This window comes from Haemaphysalis longicornis, unplaced genomic scaffold, assembly GCF_048455015.1.
Source record: "Haemaphysalis longicornis isolate Haplotype H1 unplaced genomic scaffold, Haemaphysalis longicornis Haplotype H1 scaffold_7, whole genome shotgun sequence".
Lineage (NCBI taxonomy): Eukaryota > Metazoa > Arthropoda > Arachnida > Ixodida > Ixodidae > Haemaphysalis > Haemaphysalis longicornis.
Window position 1 is genome coordinate 34,370,165 of NW_027526422.1, and position 7,392 is coordinate 34,377,556.

General features: G+C 50.1%; 1 non-coding gene across 1 annotated transcript; it reads left to right on the plus strand.

Moving 5' to 3' along the window:
• Positions 1-5,397: 5,397 nt before the first annotated feature.
• On the plus strand, positions 5,398-5,614 carry LOC144147434 (small nucleolar RNA U3). Its single transcript, XR_013317930.1, has one exon. It is a non-coding gene; the product is annotated as a small nucleolar RNA U3 (small nucleolar RNA).
• The last annotated feature ends 1,778 nt before the right edge of the window (positions 5,615-7,392 follow it).

Consider the following 7,392-nt stretch of genomic DNA (forward strand, 5'->3'; position numbering starts at 1 on the left):
GGCACGTATATTATAGGTCGACAAAATTGGCTAAGCTTCCTAGCTTCCAAATTAGTCCCCTGTGCCAGAGAAGTTTGCAAAATTGCAGTGCTAACAGTATCGACTGCGCAATCTGATCGACGATGCACTCATCATGGCGCCGATGTGGCCTTTTTTCATTTGCCTGCGGGCAGCTGGCGGCGGCTCCGTTGCATAGTGCATAATCTATGCTCTGCGGACGAGGTGTTCGCGGGAATGGCATGATTTCGGTTCGCCTTGTGCCCGACGTGTCATGACGGCCCTGGGAGCACGTGGTCGAGCTAGTGTAGGCGGTTTGTTTAGCGCGGCTTTAAGGCGGGGCTGTAGTCAACGCTCAAACAATGCAGCATTGACCAACAGCGTCGTTGAGGAGTAAATGAAACAAAGCAAAGGTCGGCGACCACGCAGGGAGAAGAGAATCAAGAGCGCGCATTCTCGACAAACGACACAGGAACCGAGACCGCACAGTTTACACCGACGCCGCCGACTACGCCAGAAGGGGAGCCATGACCGCCGTGGTTCCTTCAACGGTGAACCACCTCACCAGCATCACCTTGCCCTTCACAACCACTACCGAGGCGGAGGAAGCGGCCGTTGCTCTGGCCATCTCCCAGACAAATGCGGATATCGTTATTACGGACTCGCAACAGGCTTGCCGAAACTTCCTTCGTGGTAGAATTTCCAAGACGGCTCTGGACATTCTGCTGCAAAAGCCACCCAAAAGAAAAGTGAGATTATTTGGACGCCAGCCCACTCAACCCTCCAGGGCAACACGACCGCCCACGATATCACCCGAGATCTACCCCGCCATGTGACACGAGAGTGTTGGTTAGAGACGGCGTGTCCTTTGGTTACATATCAAGACATAACGGAGTACTATAAGTGCCAAAGAATGATCTATCCCCCCGCTCATGAATCTCTAACTAAAGGGCAGGAGCACTGCCTCTGGCTCCTCCAAACAAATAACTTTCCTCATCCGATCAAACTCCTCTTGCATCATCCAACGCAGTACTTCACAAGTATACCTTCACAGCCGAAGAATGCGATGTTGCTGCGTTCCATTCTGTACATCAAGCGTGCGGAAGAAGGAGCCCAATGTCTCCTACCATGAGTTCCCAGTGGACGAAGCCCTGAAAACACAGTGGTTAAAGAACATTTCTAGGAAGAACTGGGAACCCAACTCAACGTCCAACTACTCAGTGGTCTGCAGTCTTCACTTTCGGTCGGAAGATTTTCGGACTGACATGAAAAGGCGTAGGTTGAAGCAAAATGCTGTGCCTAGTGTTTTCCCACACTACCCTAAGTACATGAAGCCGGCTCCGAAAAGAGAACCAAGAAGCAATGCCAGCATCAAAAAAAGAAAGCGGGAACCCTCACCGGCAAGAACGACCAGTGCTGCACACAAAGCATCATCCACGTTTTTGTTACCAGCAGTGACTTCACGAGATGCTGCCACGGTCGCAGCATGTTCAACTTAAGGCCAAGTCTCAGAGATGGAGGGAATCGATATTTTTGGCCAACGCACGTCTTCAAGCGACTGCCAAGAATACGAAACGGACATGGATGAGGCAGAAACGATGGCAGCAACACCTTGCCCTGCGTGTGCCCTACGGACCATTTGCACGCAAGCAGAAGTATGGTACACCTCGGCAGCTTACTTGGAAAGGAAAAAATGGACAGATAAACAACGAGCATGGAAGGCACGCAATGAGAGGTTGCAAGCAACTGTTGATGCCTACAAAAAGGAGCTTGCTCGTCTGAAAGAAGATAATAACGTGGTCAAGATCCCAAGCATTGTGAATGACGCGCACCATGGAAATGCAAAAGCAAGGCTCGTCATGGATCAGGTGGTCAACTACGAGGCGAAAAATCCGGCATGGAGCGAAATTACTGTCAGACATTGCATCATTCTCAGAAACCTTTCAACAAAATCCTATGAATACATCAGAACTGAAAACTTGTTCGGCCTTCCATGTCGCACCACGTTACAAAAGTATTTGGGAAGCACTTCTGGAGAAACCGGTTTCAGTGACCTGGTGAAGCAAAGGCTGAACACCGAGCTGGAGTGCCTCCAAACGCCGCAGGCAAAGGTCTGCAGCCTTATTGTGGATGAGATACGGATTAAGCAGAGGCTCGAGTACCACAAACAAAGAGACGTGTTTCTTGGAGACGTCGACGTGAGCAAGGATCTTGACCACCTTTTATCTGCATCGGATAAAAGTGAACTCGCCAACTCACTTCTCTGCTTTCTGCTCTGTGGGTTGCACGCCAAATTTAATTAAGATTCCCGTGGGATATTTTTTTTACGAAAGGCTGCACGGGCGAGCTGATCGCAGAAACCATCAGACATGTCTTAAAAAAAACCGAGGAACTTGGATTTCAAATTGTCCGTCTGGTTACGGACAATCACAGAACTAACGTTGCAGTGATGGAAATCTTGTCGGGAGGGCAGCTGCAAACTCAAGTAACCCATCCGGCCGACCCATCTAGGCAACTGCTCCTTGCTTTTGGCCAGAGTCACGTTATCAAGAATATTCGATCACAGTTTTTATCCAAGAACTTCGGACAAAACCAAGAAATATCATCGACGTATGTTAAGGACCTCTACGAGATGCAGCGGGGAAGCAGTGTGAAGCCTGTCCGGTTCCTCACCAGAAGACACCTTTACCCATCGAACCTCGAAAAGATGGGAGTCAAGACTGCACTGCAAGTGTTTTCGCCAGCTGTAACCGCTGCCTTGAGTTTCATGAAATACCAGCTAGGTAGGACACACCTGTGACGCAAAGTTTGCAGTAGTCGGCCCAACAGTCTCGAGTTCATGAGCAACATGCACAAGTGGTTTGTGCTTATGGATGTGAGCAATTGCCAACAGCACATCCACCAAAACAATCCAGACACCAAGGAATTTTCTGACCCTGACGATCCACGACTTCAGTGGCTTGAACTTGTATTCATCGAATACAATGAAAACCTCAAAGAGACAAGCTCAGAAGACAGCTTTCTCACAAAGGAGACCTACCATGCTCTCGTGTTCACCACTGTCTCTAACGTGCAGTGCATCAGGCTTCTGTTGAGTGAGCTTCGGTTTCAGTTTGTTTTGACAAGGAAACTTTCTAGCGACCCAATAGAATCATTCTTCGGAATACTGCGGCGCTGCGCGGGCTGTAACGATATGTTGGACGTGCGGAGCACCCTTTGCGGCATAGAAAAAATGCTGAAGACCGGAATCGTGGCTTCTTCAAAGAGCAGCAATGTCAGCAGCTCGACATCTTTCTGCTCATCCCGGGCCATTGTCGGAAGCAACGTGCACAGCACTGAGATCACCCCGTTTCCCACCGTTAAGCTGGCACAGCAAGCGCTACGAGACGTCTGCACGTCGGCGACACCATTCCTGCCAACAGCAGACATGGCCGAGCTTTCATTCGTCGGAGGATACATAGCTCGTGCTGTCGCAGAGAATGTCGCATGTGACAAGTGCGTTGCTTTGGTCCAGAAACCGAGGGGAAGCTGCGCCACGGACGGGCTGATATCCCACCAGGACAGAGGTGGGCTGTCATATCCGACGCAGCAGCTAGTGCGACTGCTGCATGGATTGAAGAAGTTTGTTGACGCCATGCTTTCTGATCGTCGCTCGCTTACGGAGCCCCTGGAAGCATGCTTGACGCACAGCGTTGAGCTCATCACGTCAATGTCAGTCTTGGTGTGTGCAAATTCCGACGAAGGTCATCGGCGAGAGTTGGTGGAACTTACTATATGCAGAAAGTTCATCAAGCCGCTGCTGACCAACCATGCATTTGATATGACCGATAAAAATGCAGTGAGAAGGATGTGGTGCACAAAGCCTCTCTCACGAAAAGTTCTCAAACTTTGAAAATCAGCCTTCCACCCATATGCACGTGCAGGTGCGGCGCATGCATGCATACACGCGTGTATGTATTCGCAGTGTAACATAACAACTCTGTTTTCACATCTGTTTTGTTTGTGTTCATTTATAATTGTTCTTAAAGGAGTACTGACACGAAATTTCAAAGCTGAGATAACTATGTAAAACGCTTCCTTTTTATCAGGAGATATCTCCCAGCAAGTTTCAACAGCAACCGTTCAGCGAAACATATTTAAAATCCATTTTAATCTTCGCCCGCACGAGAAAGCCCAGAGCGGGCCGACGTGACATCATCTGCTACGTGCCCCAAACTGCCGACGTCGGGGCTCCCGTGACGAAGCCGACGCGCTGGCTGTGGTTGGCGCGCGCTGCTCGGGCGTGTGTTCACGTCATGGTTTTGGGACTGACGTCATGCTGCCCGGACCTGTGGGGACGGCGAAAACCTCGGCCGGTCTGGGCGCGCGCGTGCGCTCGCTCGCGCGCGCTTCCAGAGAGGCAGCGATACGGCAAGAATGGTGACGTCATGTTATACATGCTGTCATGGAGGCCGCTCGGCGTTTTTCAGTCGAAACCGAAACTGGCACGAATAAACGACGCCGTAAATGAATGTTTACGCTGCGCTCGACCGTCTAATCTGTCATTCTATGATTAGTGGGTTGGTAAGCACGCATAGCAGCGAAAAAAACGTAACATAAAAATTTCGTGTCAGTACTCCTTTAAGCTGTTTTATGCCGTTTAATTTGTCTGAATTTGTAATAAACGTATGTGTGTTGTCCGATGCGTCTCGATCGTATCGTTGCCCAATGAAACCGACAGCTTCACCGCTGCTGTCATGAGTCGAAACACAACCATTCAGAACATAACAGAACAGCAAACTGTACAGGAAGCTGATTACGTGTAGGGAGTTACACATGTCTATTCAAAGTAGCCAATATATCCGCTAAAGAGCGACGAAACCGATGCAGTTAAAGCGCGGACCCATACACTGTACGACGGAAACAGAATCTGTTCATTTCATGATTGCGCTATAAAGCACTCTGGAAAAGAGCACAGTTATCTAAAATAACAACAAAAACGCAGGGATACAAGTTTTATTTTGTAATATACTTCAGATGGAAGCAAAATCGCGCACAAAAACCCGGCATGAGCTGACGCCAGCAACCGCTACCGAGGATCGGTCACTTGCGCCACCGCGCGGTGAGTGAGTGAAATAGGCCGGCGATCTGGCAGCAATGGGAACCGGCGCGACGCTGCAGGCAGCGTCGCGCAACCAAAAAAAATGTTCTCTGCAACTGTTCATTATATTTATAAATCTGCTGATAATCTGGCCGGACAGGGAATATAAGTTTTTGTGTGCTGACAATTTAATTCCTACGATGGTAAATAACGTAAGCGTTATTTAAATATAAATAATATTCTTTAACATAAATGACTGCAACCACCGACAGGTAGGCATGCATGGCTGACACCGGCCCCGATGGCGACAAGGCTAAGTTAAGATCACGCTTCATAGGATCATTTCTATATGCGCGATCGCCGAGATTCGTCCGCGATCTCGGAACACCTTCGACCACGATGAGGAGTTGTGGGGTCTTTGCCTGAGCGCGAAGCCGGCTACGGAGCTTCGGGTTCCGACCCCGGCTCCTGCCCTTGATGACCGTTCCCTTGAGCCTTGATTGGCTCGAGGGATGGCGAAGACCCTGTCTGAGTGGACGGGTGCAATTTTTTGGCGAATTCCAAAATGAGATAACGTTTTTTAGATCATTTAATAGCATCCGCGATAAACCGCACCGGTGCACACTGGTGCGCCTTTTCATCCTCGATCAACCGGGGCGTACCGTCGCAACGTCGCGGGGCAAGTGCCATGGGTCTGTCCATCCCTTGTGTCTCGTGGTACGTGACCGCCGCATGCTTTCGGAGATGTCGCAAAGTGGGCAGCGTTGCACGCGCAAGAAGCGGCTGCAACCGGCAGCGCAAACTCGGCACTGGGAGCGCGAGCTTGTCTGTGTTCGCCAACGGAGGCGCGAGCGCACGTGCACTGCGAGGGGGAGATCATGCAAGAGATCACGCCACGAACGCAGGCAGTCGTTCTCGGAGATCGAACGAGACGCAAAGACCTTTGCTCGTTTCCTCTCGTCTTGTTCGGGCACAAGTTCGCCCTAAATAAAAGTTCTTTCTTTACCGTTGTGTCCCATCCTACGTGACAAATTGTGGTAGAGGTGCGGGGTAGTCCTCGATGGCGCGGGGTCTTTCACCAGGTCTGGACCTGGGAGCATTGACTCCGGAAATAAAAGTTGATTTGTACAATGTACGCACACAGTCTTACGTCTTTCTTAATGATGTAATGGGCGAACTTTCACGGGAGAGTTACGGTTACCGATGATCTCCCCCTCTCGAGCTTCGCCCCACTTATCATCATTCATTCCGTGGATATGGCGTGATTTTTTTTAGTTGCCCCATCGCGCAGCGTGAGTCGACTGACACGGGTGGATTGCTTTCGAATTCATCGGGAAACGATGCGACTGGCTCATCATAACAGTTGGTACAACGCGTCGTTGTACCAACTGCAATAAGGATGATTGCATGGCCAGCCAGTTGGAGCTTCGCATTCGTTTAGTTCGAATGAATTACGCGAACAGTTACTGCAGTGCCTAGACCATGAAGACTTGCATTCTTTCTTTCTTGGAGGGGTATTCTCTCCTCAATGGGCCTTAGCCACCTCAGATGGGATTGCTCTTCCACTAGTCCGTGTTGAACAGACGCTGGAAGAAGGGCGCGTGCGCTCTGCTGACGGGGGCCGAGGGATCACACCCGAAGGCCTTTCGCGCGCCGACCCGGCGCGAGTCGGGGGGGCCAAGCCTCGGAGAACGTCGGGTAGCGGGCGGCCCTGCGTGGCCCACCCCGCTACCTCAGCAGGACCCCAATAAAGTTCACTTCTCTCTCTCTCTCTCTCTCTCATTTAGCGTTATTTTTTGCATCCAGCAGGACTCCGCTATGACGTGCTCGTAACAAGTGATGAGGTCCTCCGATTCTAACAAGTTCGCGCAACCCAGCGACGCGTAATAGTATGTAACAGGGTAACAGCTTTATAAATCCTTTAGAGCAAGGCATGCACCGACGAACATCAAACGAAGAAACGCACACACAGAACAACGCACAGCGAGCAAAGCACCGACTTTGAATTTTGGTCGGTCTACTTGGTCTACTCCTGCGGCAGCCGGCGGAGTTTTCAAACTGACCTGATCGCCTGATCCGCCTGATCTAAAAACGTTGGTGGTGACTCCGGTGCTGCACTTTCTATAAATAATAAAAAATATAAAAGCAACCAAAAATACAAATGTATCAAAAATGTTAAGCAGTTATGTTTGCTGTGCTTTTTTATTTGTGTGTGTAAATGTGTGACAACTCATCACCATCATCGCTTTGTTTGACTCGCGTCTGATTGGCTGCGGGCAACCTGTAGCGTGTTTTAAAAACAACCGAACCACCGA